This window comes from Cibotium barometz, chromosome 27 (assembly GCF_041138505.1).
Source record: "Cibotium barometz isolate CiBa-2024 chromosome 27, ASM4113850v1, whole genome shotgun sequence".
Classification (NCBI taxonomy): domain Eukaryota; kingdom Viridiplantae; phylum Streptophyta; class Polypodiopsida; order Cyatheales; family Cibotiaceae; genus Cibotium; species Cibotium barometz.
The window spans coordinates 43,606,694-43,623,898 of NC_141072.1; the positions used below are offsets into that span (position 1 = coordinate 43,606,694).

General features: G+C 44.6%; 1 protein-coding gene across 1 annotated transcript in view; it reads right to left on the reverse strand.

Moving 5' to 3' along the window:
- Positions 1-17,205, reverse strand: part of LOC147623417 (uncharacterized) — a 68,189-nt gene that overhangs the window by 36,868 nt on the left and 14,116 nt on the right. The window lies entirely within an intron of this gene.

Sequence of the window (17,205 nt, forward strand, 5' to 3'; positions counted from 1 at the left end):
ACACCCTTTTTGCTTGAAAGAATGTTTAGTGAGGGAATGCCTGACCCCATCGAAGAGGAAGTGATTCCATCTTCACCAGTCCCTAGTCAAGGGGCGATGTCTCGAAAAGTACCGTTGAATGTGTCTAAGCTAATGGATTTCATGTCCTCTGAAATTAGAACCACGATCATATCCAAATTATACGGAGATCCTGAGCTATTCTTAGCTCTTCGGGCATTTCTCAATGGAGAACTAAAGGCGAGGCTACCACAATTTGCAAATATGGATAGACCTGACATGCTTCAAGATGAAGGGGAGCATTGGGATCTACAACCCAACTTAGATGAAGATTCGGTCGTTGAAATACATGTTAACAAGTTGGGACAGTACTTTGAAGGTGACGAATCTAATGCGACCCTCCCCATTACTACCAAGGGATTAACTCTAAAGGGAATCCTTGATGGTGGTGCTGGAGTGAGCATTGTGACTAAAAACTGTTGGGAATCCATGGGGAGACCTCACCTCGAAGTCACAAACATAGTGGTTAAGATGGCAAACGGAACTATTGCTAAACCTATTGGAATGTTAAGGGACCTTAAGATCAAGGTTCTGGGATACAAGGTAAAACATACCTTCATTGTAATGGATTTCTCCAAGCATCCTATGTCATATCAAATGATCTTAGGACGTCCTTTCATGAGGGAAGCACAAATGGTGCATGACTGGTCGAAAAACCATGTCTATCTACAATTCCAGGACTCTGTCATTCGAGTTGATCTTGAGAATGGTCGTGCACATCCTTTAGGAAGCAAGGTTATCATCGATAATCGATCGGATACCACTGTTCATTCCGTCCCATTAAGGTATTGCTATACATGCAAAAAAGAGACTGATGATGGGAAGGATTCTCCTTACATGGATGTCCTACCGGGTATGACTGAGTCGGATAACGTGGATTGGGTACACCTAGCGACAACCATAGACACATGGGGAAATAGAGGCACAAGTTGGGTAACACCTGAGGGGCAAGATATGCCACCGTTAGTGCCAATAAACATGATAGGTGTTATGCACTTGACTCCTGATGGTGGCGAGAACGTGGCAAACTCCACCGACACTGAAAGTAGCGAAGACTCTGACCAATGCAACTCTGAGTATGAATCTCAAGAAGAAACTGACCCTGAGCCTGATGGGGAAAATGAATCAAATATTCACCCAAAGGTGGAAGCAAGGTGCTCAAGGCCTAGGACAGTGACCTCCTGCAGTTCATCCGAAAGTGAAGATCGACCAAGTGAGCCGAATCTGATAGAAACAAAAATCAAAAACTTGGTAAGAAGAAAACGAAACATAAGCGCCAACGCTATCGAGCTAATGTACGCACTGCAATAAACAAGGAAAGATCCACTGCAGAATGGCTTAGTTATGTAGGAGCCATTGACGCTCATCGGAAGATAGCGGATAATTGGGGACAATACCTCCAAAGTGTCATGTGGTGTATTCCGCAACCTCATGACGTCGCCCAATTAGAAATCGAAGAGAAGCCAAAACTAAGTCGTACTGCAAGAAGGCGACAAAACCAAGAGTTGGCTCAAACAGCAAAAGGAAGCGGAATTGAAAGAAAAAAGCCACAAAAGCCCAACGAACACCTACCAATGGGAGTAGCGGTGTCTACGATGGCCACAAAAGCCCAACGAACACCTACCAATGGGAGTAGCGGTGTCTACGATGGCCCTGCGGTAGTTAAGGAGATAGACTTAGCAGATCCGGGTGAGGAGTCTAAACCAGTTTTTATTGCTAAAGACCTCACCAAGGCGGAAGAAGCTGCACTTACGAAGCTTCTTAAAGAATTCAAGGACATATTTGCTTGGACATATCATGATATGAAGGGTGTTCCACCCTCGGTGGTGCAACACACGATTCCAATGATTAGCACTACTAAACCAGTCCAGCAACGTCCCTACCCAATGAATCCTAAGTACGCAAAGATTGTACAAGAGGAAATTGAAAAGCTAGTAAAATGTGGATTCATATACCCAATTGAGCACTCAGAATGGGTTTCTCCGATAGTCATCGTGCCAAAGAAGAATGGGAAACTCAGAGTGTGCGTTGATCTCAAAAAGGTTAATGCAGCCACCAGAAGGGATCACTATCCCTTGCCATATTCTGAACATGTGCTTGAAAGAGTGGCAGGCAAGGAGGCATATAGCTTTTTAGATGGGTACTCGGGTTACAATCAGATCACAATTGCAGTCGAGGACCAAGCTAAAACAGCATTTATCACGAAGTTTGGAGTGTTTGCCTTTCGCGTCATGGCTTTTGGCTTGACCAATGCACCTGCAACATTCCAACGATTGATAAACACGGCCTTTAAAGAATATCTAAGGGACTTCTGTGAAGCTTTCTTAGATGATCTTTGTGTTCATTCCTCTTGGGACGAGCACTTGATGTGTTTACGAAAAATATTTGAAAGGTGTAGATTATATCGCATCTCCTTGAATCCTTTCAAATGCCAATTCTGGGTTAAACACGGAGTTATCTTAGGGCATATAGTGTCCAAAAATGGGATTTCCACTGACGAGAGTAAAATCAAGGTCATTCTGGAATTACCCCCACCCACCAACTACAAGGGAGTCCAACGGTTTATGGGCCACGTTGGTTATTATCGAAGGTTTATTCTCTTCTTCGCCGAGATAGCTCGACCATTGTATAAGCTTCTCATCGAGTTTATTTGGACCGACGAATGTGACCGTGCCTATGAGCTATTAAAGAAGGCCTTGGCGAGTGCTCCAATCTTGAGAATGCCTAACTGGGATTTACTCTTCCATGTGCATATTGATGCATCAAACTTTGCTATTGGGTGTGTTTTAACTCAACCTGGAGAACACAAGCTAGACTACCCCATTAGCTTTGCCAGTCGCCAGTTGAACGATGCTGAGATGAACTACACCACTACGGAGCGAGAAGGGTTGGCAATGATATATGCAGTAAGGAAATTTCGTTATTACCTCCTTGCCACCAAGTTTGTTTTCTATGTAGATCATCAAGCATTGTTGTATCTGGTAAACAAACCATGCTCCACAGGAAGAATCACACGATGGCTATTGATTCTTCTTGAGTTTGATTTCACTATTGTTGTGAGACCTGGCAAAAAACATGTTATGGCTGATCATTTGTCTCGCATACCTAATGGTGAGGCTCCTACGGGGGTTGATGATGACTTACCGGACACTTCCCTGTTCATGGTGGAGACAATGCCTGAATGGAGTGAGAAGATTGTTAACTTTTTGGTTAATGGCTTTCCACCCAAGGAGCTTCGTAAAGATCTAGCTCGAAAGCTAATCAAAGAATGCGAACCCTATTGCCTGATAGCCGGGACTCTTTATAAAAGAGGAAAGGATGACGTTCTTAGGCGTTGTGCCCGAGAGGATGAGTATCTATACATTTTACAAGAGGCACATATGGGTGTAGCCGGTGGTCACTTCTCAGGAGACTTAACTGCGCGAAAGATCTTACAATCAGGGTATTGGTGGCCCACTATGTTCCAAGACGCATCACTCTTTGTGAAGGGTTGCGATGAATGCCAACGATACAAGAAACCCCAACGGAAAGATCAGATGCCCCTACATCCGATCAAAGTAAACCAACCATTTGAAAAGTGGGGTTTAGACTTTGTAGGTCCAATTAGTCCAGCGGCCCGAAACACACAATCTCGCTATATTATTGTGGCCACTGACTATATGACCAAATGGGCTGAAGCGAAAGCGACACGTAAGGCAGATGCGAGGACAACAGCCAAGTTCCTCTTTGAAAATATAATCACACGATTCGGTTGTCCTTTTGAACTTGTGAGCGACAATGGTACGCATTTTATAAATGAAGTGATTAAGGAGCTCACAACAAATTTCATGATATCCCATCATAAATCTACTCCTTACTATCCACAAGTGAATGGCCAAGCCGAGAGTACCAACAAGACTTATTTTGACAAAGACAGTTGAAGCTCATCGCACGGATTGGGATCTAAAGCTTACGACAGCTTTATGGTTCTATCGTACTGCGTACAAAGTGGCTATTAATTGCACACCATTCAAAATGGTATATGGCCAAGAAGCAGTCATGCCGTGGGAATTTGTCATTCCTAGTCTTCGTGTTGCTACTCAAGAGGGTTGGGATGGTAATCCCTTAGTAGAGCGTCTATATATCCTTGAGCGGCTAAATGAAGAAAGACAATTGGCTGTATACAATGCCCTTGTGGAGAAGGATAGAAGGAAAAAATGGTTTGATCGCCATCTAAAGGACAAGGACATCAAGGTTGGGGATAAAGTCCTGATGTATGGAGTGCGAAACGAAAAGAAGAAGCTCAAATATGCTGGTAAGGGACCATATAGAGTATGTGAAATTACCCCGCAAGGTACCATCAGAGTGGAGACTCTCGACGGAGTTGAAACCATTGGATTCCTTAATGGGAGTAAATTCAAAAGATACTATAACCCCCTGAGCCAAGAGGAGTTACATGCAATCCATCAAAAGAAGGCAGCTAAAGAACAAGCTGAGCTTAAAAAGATACAAGCGAGAGTCGAAGCCAAAGAACGTCAACAGCGTGCTAGGCGACAACGAGAAGCCAACTTGGGAATTACGCAAGTATTTTTTGAGGAAGCAGAAGAGGATGCACTGGAATCTGACCCACCTCTAAGATACCCAATTGAGTTACAGAGTCCTTACGGGGAGGTGCTGTATAATGCATTATTGGATACAGGAGCTCAACACAATTTGCTATCATATGGTGTGTGGTGTCAACTGGGAAAACCACCTTTATCCAAGAGTTCTATCCAAGTTCAAGGAATCAACAAGAAGAAAACCCCTGTCTCAGGAATTCTGCACACTCCGGTTGCCTATGACAAGGGAACCATAATTCAAAGCTTTTTGGTTATGCCTGCTGGTACCATGGAAGGGACTGTAATCTTAGGGCGCAAATGGATGATGGCCACCAAGTGCAATATCGATTGGGCAACTAGACGAGTCACAACGCAAGAACCAACACTAGGTCTGACCGCTCAAAATCCCGCACCTAAGTCATCCACTCAAATATTAGATAATGAAAAATCACAAAGTCCAGTGGCAAAACCATCTTCGATTGTAGGCCACCCCTCTAACGCTTCAACGCCAAGAGTGGAAACAGGCAAGGTGTGGTCCCTAAAGCTTCGTTTACTATGCCAAAGAGTACATACAAATGGATCCCCAAAGCTTCGTTAACAGCTACTTCCCCTGCTCAATCTCGTTTAGCCACCAAGAAACCTCGTAAAAGGAAAGCAGCTACCCACCCGAGAAAGGGCAATGTAACATCGCGATGGATCCCTAAAAAATTATTAGTAGCCCAAGGGTACTACGAGGGGAATGACCAGATTTGGGTCCCTAAACATAAGTTGAATCCCTCTACATCACCTGGAAAACCTTGCAAACCAATTGTTGCCACCCCAATGACAATTCAAGACCGTGGTAAGGGAAAGGTAATAGAGTGCTCTGCACCACTTCTTCTAGAGTTAGTTTGGATTCCCAAACGATATCGATCATTACCTCCTAGCTCAGGAAGGGGGGAGCCACATGAAGCTTCTAGCTTCTCATGCCAGGCACACACTCATATAGAAGTTTCTACATGCTCTACACCTACTCTTGTCAACACCCAACAAAAAATCGATGAGTCTACGTCTCCCCTTGTAATAGTATCGTCGGAAACCATTTCCTCCATTCGTCAATGGGAGCGTACACTACCATCTCTACAATTGGATGTGGCCACAAGGGTCATAAAAAGCTATCTGCCCACATCACAACCTATGACCCGTTGGACAAATTGGTTCCAAGAGGCTGCAACATCATTGCAAATAATATGATCTACCCAAGGAAAGGGGGAGTATGTACGCACGCTCGACATTCTAATGCTTCCTCCTTAACCTTCTCCCCTGACCATGTAATTGCCAAATTCAAGGGGATGTATATATATAGCTTCATACGTTTTTTTTTTTTTTTAACAAAGAAAAGAAAAACAAAAAATAGTAAAAAGAGTAAGAGCACAAAAAGAGGAGAAATATCCGTATATACAATCAAGAACTAGATTGACCTGTCATAAACCTACTGATGCTATATCTGTGTTTGCAGATATGGCAGATGCACGATCATCATACACTTCATCCACTCCCACCTTTGATGAGAGGTATCATCTATACCTTTCTCAGATATTTCACATGTGCTATCCTGTTATTGAAACTGAATGGGATCATATAGATGTACTAGCCAGAGAGGAAAATGTTGAGGAATTAGAATGGCTAATTCGCCTATTGACCATGACTGACCCCTACTCCGTAGAGGAAATATCTCCGATAGCCCAATGCTTTCCTTTTCCACAAGATGACTATCCTCGCATGGTTACATTCTTGATGAGTTTATGTGGATGGGAAAATGAAAAGGAAATATCTAACAATGATGAATGGACGGATGAAACTCATGGCACTACTGAGGTTGACTTTATTTGTTTGGATGATGCGGATAGAGGCTTAGCCTTAGGGCTAGAGCCAGGACTCTACAACATCCTCTTACCGTATCCTCAGTAGTAGTGTAGTGACTGGTAGGTAGTTTAGTGTTTTCAAGATTTTTCTAGTTTAGATTCCTTAAACGAGTCTTGAAATTTTCACACTGATGTGCCTCTCGAGGTATATGGCTTGTTAGTTGATTGTACAGGTTAAAAAGTTTGAGGTGGGTTCGCTTTCAAGTCTTGAGACTGCCGCAACGTTCATCAAAATATATCTACATCAAATTGCAAGCTGTCTCGTCAAATCAAGGAGATCTCCAATTACAGGTGTAATTCTTCCATACCCACTCTCTTTCGTTTTTACTGTTCAATTAATTTCATAAACTATAAGGCATGACCACATGGAAATTGTCAATGTACTACTTAGTTTTTGAAGTTGCTTGCATGCTAGTGTAAATCATTAATGAGCTTAACTTTATTGGAAATATTCCTAGGCAGCATGACGTCTTTAGTTAACCTTGGAATACGATTGTCTTAGGTCTAGGGTCAAACCATCTTAATGTTTGAACACCTGGCTGTGTGTGTGTTGACCTCTAGGACATAGCTTTTATCCCTTGTCGAAAGGATGTAAGAACACATTTTAGTTCAGGAGCGAAGATCAAAAGAAACTTTATATAAAAAAAAAAAGCCTACAATAAATGGCAATACAAGTCTGTGATGTGCTTTAATGTTGGCCTATCGCCTTATTGATACTTGGTAGGCGAGGAGTATTCTACTCCAGACCGATGCCTTGGTTGGTAGGGGGTAGCCTTGCCTAAAGTGAGCTAATAGATTCCTGGATAATGCCTTGTGTTAAACATGGTACCAGGATCGATGTAAGTTTTGCCTTAGGAAGGTCGCCATTGTGTATAAAAATTATCACGTGCATAAAAAAATAAAGGCAAAAGGCTCCTGTAACTCTAATGTTTCTTGTGTCCCTAGGCTCGTGGTAACTACTTGTTCTTAGAGTAGACACAGTATGGTCATCTGTTTATTTATTAAGCTTGGTTATTTTCCTTGACTTAAGCCAGTTATAAACCTTGATTAACCTTTGACACCTTGCTAACTCTTGATTTACTTTCAATAATTTTATACTCCTGTTACTTTGCTACACTAGCTCACTCATGTGACCCTTAAACTAAGTTCTCATAGCAACATCCACTGTGGTCTAACATGCTTGAATTTATACACTTTATATCTTTTGAATTCCAGCATACTTTCACTCTTTTCCCTGTTTTGCAGACGGTCAACCACAACAACCCTCTCGAGCTTACCATACCATAGCTTCCGAGGACGGAATCTACATCAGGAAGGGGGGCATGTTAACCTATGACGGACATTGAGACGTATTATGTTTTACGTCATTAATTTAAATATTCTGAGTCATGGGCCGGGTTTGTCGGCACCATATGTTAAGGATGAAGGGATTGGGTGATCACCGATGAGAGGCGCACCTTGAATATCAGTAGGATAAGGGTTAGGATCGGCCGGCCATGTATGGGCGCCCAAGTGTGAACGGCCAAGTCACCTATAAGAGTCAAATGTAACCCTAAAATCCTCATTCTCATGTGTTGTGAATACAAGAGTGCTCTTGCCTTATCTCTTTGGTTTCCTTCTCCTGCGTGTGTGAGAGAGAGAGAGAGAGTGAGAGAGCGATCGAGCACTGTGTAGCGGCACGGCGGCAGAGAGGCAGTAGAGCGGCGACGGCAGCTCCTCCTTCACGGCTGCGACGCGGGAATCCTTCAAGGCGGCAGTTAAGCGGTGAGTGACACACCTTTTGCATTCTGTTTTGAGCTTCCTTCTCTGGTTGTATGCTTGCAGCCATTCGTGGCTCGCATACGGTGTCCGGCAAGTCCCCAGCTATACGACCTGTGCGGCAAAAGCGCACATGGACCCTTGTTACACATGCATTGCCCGAGGCCGCACATTGGTGTGTCGGAGGAGACTTCAACATGCTTGAGGAACCGGCCGATAGGGTGGGAGGCAGTCATGTTACAGTGCACGGCACGGAGCTTGCAGCCTGGGATAGATTTTGCATGACACTGCGGATTACTCATGCATGGCAGCATGAGGCTCTCTCCCGCTCTCAAGACAGTCTTAGTTTTTCTCGGTCGGATCGCCGGCAGGGAGGGACTAATCTCTCACGGATTGATCGCTTCTATGTGGGCGACCGGTTCGGGGAGCGTGGGGGCTCTGTTGGCATTCTCGCTGGCACTTCTTTTTCAGACCATGCGCCAGTTATTTTGACACTTGAGGAGGGGACACGGGAGACCAGCTTGCAGTTGAGGATCCTAGAGAGGATACTTACTAATTCCAGTCTTTCTGAGGACATTGAGAGGATATGGCATGATAGTCAAAGCTCTGACCTGGATGCGGCAGGCCAGTGTGCCCAGGGACTCATCGAGCTCAGCTCTTTTTTGCACGCAGTAGCCTTGACACGGCTGGGAGAGACACGAGAGCGGGAGCGCCGCTTGAGACGTAGCCCTGCCTCGCTCCAGCACCTTCAGGAGCAACAGCCTACATGTGAGTGGGTGGCGTCCCAGCTTAGCCAGGCACGCCAGGAGGTTAGAGAGGCAGAGGAGCAGAGACATGAGTTCTACTATCATCGCCAGGCCTCACAGTGGACGCAGCTTGGGGATAGAGTGACTGGGGAGTTTTTTGAGATTACCGAACCCTACCATGCTCGAGCAGGTGTACGCCAGCTCAGGAGACTAGACGGCTCGTTAGCCACTGAGCCCGGGGAGATTAGAGCCATTGCCACTGAGTTCTATCGAGACTTGCTCTCAGCGGAGCCAGCCACGGAGGCACATGATGCTTGCAGACAGACTGTGTGGGCCCATGTACAGAGGAGAGTCACAGATCGTATGCGCACAGTTCTGGGTGAGCCTCTTTCAGAGGATGAGCTTGTTGAGGCTTTGAGGGTCCTTCCGCGCCATAGCTGCCGTGGGGAGGACGGATTGACACCTGCCTTTTTTATGCGCTATTGGGACATTTTGGGGCCAGGCCTCCGCAGGGGCTTTCAGTATGTTTTGGACACAGGGGTGATGCCACAGTGCTTTTCAGAGGACTTGATCTTTCTTATCCCCAAGGGGGAGGGAGTGTCTGATGATATTCGGCAGTGGAGACCTATCACGATCCTCAACACTGTCTACAAGGTCCTGGCCAAGGCCTTTCACCTTCTGGGAGGCGACGGCCCGAGCTAGATTTCTCGGCGAGGACCTGGTCGTTATGCTTCTCGATTTTGAGAAGGCATACGATAGAGTCGATTGGGGTTTCCTAGAGGGCACTATGCTTCGCCTGGGTTGGACAACTAGAGGTTCCCATGAATAAGATGGGTGTCAGCATAATCACCAAGGATTATTGGGACACTTAGGGTAGATTGCCACTTGCAGAGGCACAAGAATCATAGTGCAGATTTTGCCAGCAGAGTGTCTTAGAAAGGGCCAGAGAGTGTGGGTGTGTGTGTGAGTGGGTGGTGGCTCACAACCTCCTCTCCATATCACCCACACCAAACCAGCTGCACCGCTATTGTAAGATTTCTCCTCAGCCTGAATAATGAATAAGCCTTTACTTCAATCCCCTGTAATCATTCCCTGTTTTCTGAATACAAGAAAATATTATTTTTCCTTGTTTTTGCCTAGTGAGATGAAAATGTATAGAGAGTTGTAATTCAATATTGAGATATTTTTGGATATATCAATCCTACAAATATAAAAAATATGCTTCCCTGAAATAGAAAATCAAAATAAATTTTCCAAGGTGCATTAGGAATCAATTAAAAATGATTTAAAAGACCTTGTGACGGACACTTTCTGACGACGCGTTTTCACGCCCTTGAGCAAGTCAGAAAGAGGTGTTGCAAGGTCAGAAAACTTGTCTATGTGGGTGCTGTAGACCTGACAAAGACCCACAAATGAGCGGATTTCCTGGACTGTGGTGGAAACATCCCGACTAAGAACGGCATGTACCTTTTCAGGGTCGAGACTAATACCTGAAGAACTGATGATGTATCTCAGGTAATGGATTTCTTGTACTCCAAACTCACCCTTCTTGTCATTGATAAACTACTCATTGTCCTGCAAGAGTTACAAAACCTATGCCACATCTCGCTCATGCTGCTCTGCAGTCCCTGAGAAGATAAGAATGTCATCTAAGAAGATGAAGACGCATTTGTCAATGACATCCCGAAAAACCGGAGACATCAATTTGTTGAACATCGCTGGTGAGACCAAAGGGCATCACTGCAAATTCGTAGTGGCCATGCTCGGTCCTAAAGGCCGTTTTTGGAATGTCGGCCTCGAAGGTCCGAACCTAATGATAGCCACTCTTAAGATCAATCTTAGAGAAAATCTTTGCATCATTGAGTCGTTCAAGGATGTACTCTATTTTGGGCTTGGGGAATCTATTCTTCATTGTTAGCTTATTGAGCGCCCTGTAATCCACACATAAGCATGCGGAGTTATCCTTCTTATGGACAAACAGGATGTGAGCGACAAAAGATGAGAAAGATGGTCGGATTAATCCAAACCAGAGTAGTTGGGCTAACTGTTGCTCCAGCTCGCTCTCCAATGCCTTAGAAAGGCGGTAGGGGAACTTACTTGGAGGTTCTGAACCAGGAACCAACTCCATGCAATGGTCCTCAGGTCTACTGGGTGGGAGAGTAGGTGGAACGTCGTCTCATAGCATGATGTTGCTGTATTGAGACAAAAGACTAGCCATCCGTTGTTCCCCTGAGGGTGCTACTTGAACTGCATTAGACTAAGAGCGGACATATAACAATGCACACTTTGCTCCTTTTCTTATGGCTCTTTGGGCCTGAACGTGTGAACTGAGTGGAATGCCATGAATGCTCCGATCCCCATGAATCATGAGAGGCTCAGGAAAGCCTTCAACTATTGTGAAAGTGTCCTGCCTCCAATCAGGAATGGGTGCATACTATCGAAACCACTGGATCCCAAGAATCATGTCACGCCCTAAAAGAGGGGAGAAAATGAAATCCCACTGGAATGTGGCCCACGGAACTTGAAACTCAATTGCTGAACTTTATGAGTGATGTGTGTACGTAGACTAGGGGTAAACCCGTCCACATCTAAGTGATAAGGAACCAAGGTACAACTCATCTTGGTAGCCAACTGCGGAGTGATGGCATCCTCAGACTGCCCATGCCAAAGAGGACAATGAACTGTTGTTCCTTTGGAGTGCCATAGGCTTGGATGAGAGCCTTTGTCTTGCCCTTAACCTCACCCTCCTGCTTATCATCAAATACCACTGGTGGCACTGAATTCAAAGAGGGTAAAAGCTGAACGGCATTTGAGGTTGATGGCAGAGATAAGTCCAAGCCCACCAATGGCTTGGATGAGGCCCCTCAACCCTATTTTTTCCCACTTTCCTAGTATTTTTCCCAGGTCAGGTGATGCTCCTCCAGTCGGCCAGCTCCCTTTGTCCAGTCGGCCAGTTCTTTTGTTCCAGTCGGCCAGTCCTTCATGACCTATATATAGGTGGGCTAGCCTCTTCACTTTTCAATAGTTTGGTCATCTTTTGTATCCCTCACTTATGAGACCTTTATGTCTCTTGCTCGGGATTGCTTTCATTGCAATATATTCAGCTTAGTTGCTTCATATCCCTCTCTCTCTCTCTCTCTCTCTCTCTCTCTCTCTCTCTCTCTCTTGCACATCTCATATCAGCACACTCTAGTGCTTATCTTGCTTCCGCTATGTGCACTCTTTCAGTTCAAAGGCACATTCAGTGCTTGTGCGGATCATTACAAAGGAGGTCTTGTTGGAAATAATCCAAACATAAAGCCAAGATTAAAGCCCAAGGTTCAAAGATTATTATCCATGTAACTTCAGCATTGTAAAAGGCACAAGATTCTAGCCAAAGAGGTGAAAAGAGGGGACCCTCCTCTGTAGAGAATCAAGGAAAAAAATGAGGGCAGTGCCCACCTACATTCACTCCACCTCTCCTACAATCACTCCACCTCTCCACATTCCTCTCGATCTCTCCTAAAATCAAGCCACCTCTCCTATATTCAAGGATGTACTCTTGGCCTATAAAAAAGGCACCTTTCGGAATGAGAAATCGGTTCATGTGTTTTGATTCATGAATCATACCCTCTTCATGCTTGTGTGATTAGCTTAATCTCATCTTAATCATATTCTTAATCATCCACTAGTAATGGCATACATATGCTTTGATCCACCATAAATACTTCATTTTCTTTCATGGTATCAGAGCTCCAGATCCATGCCCAGCATGTCTTAGCCCATCATCAAGTGTTTTATTCACCTCATTAGCCCATAATCATAATTATAAGCACTAATCTTCTCTATTCTCCATAGCCAAGCTGCACCCCCAACTGAAGAAAGCATCCATGCTCCTAAACCCCTTCACCATTCATCAAACCCTTTGAGGGGGCTCATCATCAGGTCGGGGTGATCTCCATCGCCAACTCACGGGGTCTACATCGCACGCAGGCCGACGTATTCTATGTTTCCCCCAAATCCAGTCAGAATCTCTTCAAACGTTAAATACACGCTACTCCAACCAAATCAGAGCTCAAGAGAACATTCCCAGAGGTTTTCCAACGCTGCAAACACACCTGTGTGGTCAGAATCACGTAAAATCGTCACCAGCAATCAGTTTCAGCTCTGTGGTACTCACGAGTCACAGAAAGTAGTTTTGGTAATCTTAAGATTAAGCACTGATTATTATTGCTAATCTTGAGTTTAATCAGTGCTTAAAGTAATGCTTAATCTTAAGATTAAGCACTGATTATTATTGCTAATCTTGAGTTTATGGTGCTTAAAGTAATGCTAACCCACTGCTAAATCTTGCCCTAGCTCCACATTGAAAAAATCCTTAGGCATCATTGAGATTTTGGTACACAAAATTACATCATTTTTACATGTTCATTTTTTAGTGTTTTAGGGTTTTGAACTTCATTGTACTTGCCTGATCTCATTAAGGGGAGATTTAAGGAGTAATAAGGTCATGCTTTAGTATGATGTACCAACCCATTGCATATCATCATCATCATGTATATCACTACATGCTTACACTTCATGCAAGTGAGCTAGACACTGCCATTGCTTTCAATAATCGTCGGTAAGACCTCTCACATCTCTCATGGCACTCTTCATTGATGAAAATGTACTTCATGCATCATGGTCATTGAGGCAACCATTGGCCTTCAAGTTCCATCTTGGAAATAATGGATTTGGGCTCTCAATAGCCTTCATGTTTATCATGGCAATATTGATCATGCTTGAGCAAATGATACAAGCACACTTTACCATGAACCCATTTGAGAACTTCATCAAACAAAGAGGAGAAGACGCAAAGGAGAGGAGCCATCGACAAGCTCTTCAAAGCTACATCAAGAACAAAGAAGAAGATGAGCCACCTCATCAAGAAGCTGCTACTCCAAAGGATCATCATTCAAGAAGAAACCAACCTTGCTCAAGTGTGTGAAGATGTAGATGACTCTTATGCCTTTTAAAGCATTATCTAAGTCATATTTGGCTATGCCTTATGTGTGACCGCTCCCTAAAGGAGGCCTACAGATCGGAAGACAATATACACATATTTAGAACACTTAATTTAACTCTTATTAAACAATGGAAACAACATCAGCAACACAAATACTAGAAATACTGAAAATACAAATGACACCAGCACTGGGGCCGGAAAGGGCCGGCCTTCCGGGACCGTGCACCAATAGACACGCCCATACTAATGCAGGCCAAGGAGTACACAGCAGAGGGAACGTGGCCTGGTTCTCCCCAATGATGCTTTGCTCCCAAATTCCCTGGTGAGTCAAACCTTCACTGGCTCTCAGAAGCTCTGAGAGCGCGGTTAACAACACCACACAGGGAAATATACTAGCCACACCAGGAAGAATTTCCTGAACATGATCAGCATATACATGCCATGCTCCTGCACTACACAACTTAAAGCATTCTCTGAATTCAAATTAGCAAATTTCATATTTACACAAATGAGAAAAATATGAGAGCACCTGGTACGGTGAGTACAATCCAGATACAACCGGTACAATTTGTAGCAGGTACAATCAAGCACGTCAAGAACTTCACATGTGTGCAGGTACCAGCCAATTAATATTCGGGTTCTATACTTTGCAGCATATACACCAAGTACATTAAATGCTTCACACATGCAGGTTCAGTAGGTACTGTTTGTACAACTAGTACAGTGGGTTCAGCATGCAAGTACAATCACGTACAACAGGTACATCAAGTACTACAAGCGAGTACAACCAGGTACATCAAGGGCAACAGGTACATCAAGTACAACAGGCAGGTACAGCCAAGTACATCAAGGGCAGCATGTACACCAAGTACAACAGGCGAGTTCAGCCAGGTACATCAAGGGCAACAGGTACACCAAGTACAACAAGCGGGTACAACCAGGTACATCATGGACAACAGGTACACCAAGTCCAACAGGCAAGTTCAGCCAGGCGTGAAGGAGGCGAATGCAGCTAGGCGTGACGAAGGCGGGTATAACTAGGCATGAAGAAGGCAAGAAGAGCCACCAACCCCCCCACGTGGGTATTTTCCCAAAAAAAGTCTCATGCAAGGCTTTTTTTTTAAGGTTATTAAACCTTTAATCAACTTCTTACTTTGCACCCCCCCCCTCATAAGCAAATGTCCAGTCCCTATTTAAAATGGGTGCGAGCACAATACCTTATAAATATTAAGGTTTACTCTAGTTAATGGATTTTACCTTTTAAAAAGGCCAAAATGAAAATACTTACCACCTGTTCACACGCCACACCACCAAGTCAGCAAACCCTCTACGGCACACTGGGGGTGTCCCCGTCCAGTGTACTGGCACGGCATAACAAGCAGACATACGCAAATAAGTCATGCAAAAACAAATTTATGCATGCAGGCATAAATGCATGCGCACAAATAATGGACGAAATCTCCCTTTCATGAAACTTGTACAAGAGGTTCCTGTCAGGCACAAAACTGGCGCGACAAATATAAATAAATATGTCTTGGTCTTCCTATGGAGTGACAGTCCCATAGGTAAGACACCATCCTGGCCAAACACAAGTGGCACCAACACGCTCCCGTCCATACAGCACGAAGCAAATCACACACGGGTGGCACAAAACTGGTTCCCGTCCATGTGACGCAGCACTGGTGGTCGCACACGGGTGGCACTGATCTGGCTCCCGTCCATGTGACACCATAAAACTGGCCCTTTCACATGGGACACTGGCCTGGCCCCATGTGAACATGGCACAAATCTGGTCACTCTATGGAGTGATAGTCCCATAGAAGTGGCTCTAGAAATGGAGATGGACCAAATGGTGACATCCCCCAGGGCTTCTAAACAGTTAACCTCAACTGAAAAGCCTCAAGATATGCTTGTAGAAGCTGAGGGTGGTCAATAAAATAATCCTCATCTACCCACTTTGCATCAATTGGTAAATATTTTTTAAATTTCACAAGGTATCTCTTGGAAAGCTTTCCATGTGGTAACTTTCTCTCCTTGTGAAATACAATCTACTCTGGTTGAAGGATCTCCTCAAGCTCATCAACTTCTGGCGGATCTTCTGTGACAAGCTCCTCTGGATCTGGCCCCACATACTTCCGCAAAAGACTCACATGAAAAGCATTGTGAATCTTCCAATGGCTGGGTAAAGCAAGCCTGAAGGACACTTCATTAATCTTGTCAATCACTTGGAAGCGTCCATAATATCGAGTAGAAAGCTTTGGATATGATCCCTCTCGTCCTAGCCTCTTCCGAAGCCTAGCTTTCTCAAATTTCAGCAATACCTTATCACCTTCCTTAGTATGAAGTGGTTTCTCAAAGTCGTTGCTTCTCATGTGGGAAGAGAGGACATCTGTCCAAGGATTGTTTGACCAAGAAGAAGGACAAGACCAAGGGCAAGTCTTCATCTCAGAAGAAGGGTGAAGACACGACACACGATAGTGATACAGATACTTCTAGTGACACATCTAGGGCTCTCAAGGCGCTTCTGGCTCGGGAGGACCAAGATGGTGTACTTCTCTAGTATACATGCAATTTTCCCCATGTGCTTCCAGCTAGAGGAGGCTTGTGGGTGGGAGAGGGGGCTGGTAGCAGCTCCATTTGCTGGTGCATGGGAACCGTGAGTTGGAGTACCAAGCATTAAAAATCTGGCAAGACATGGTCATCTTTGGTCTAGCAGAGATTATGGTCTGGATCTGTTCCGAGTTCATTGTTCGAGGCTTTTGGGACGTGATGTGTTCACAGTCCACTGTTGGGGATTGTGGGCGCGGTGAAACCGGCCTGACGGGCGGTGAAACAAACACTCGCACATAAAACACTTCAACGCCATTGAGGACCTAGAAAAGGAAAACAAACAGGGGGAGCTAGAGTGCTCCTGCAAACAGTACACGGACACCGATTGGCCCCAAAACGCAGTGGCGCCCCTTGCGGTATTTCTTTAATTGATTATAAGAGCTTTGATTACAATAAGGCTGGGAACGCAGCCGTCTCAGTAGAACCCCTGAAGCCTGCAAAGAACTGCATCATGGCTTCTTGTCCACTCGGCATCCACAAACAAGTTCAGCCATTGTTCACATCGAAAGACTCTCTCACATTGAGTCTGCATACAGAAGCTTTCTCCCATGATCAAGGCTGCCACA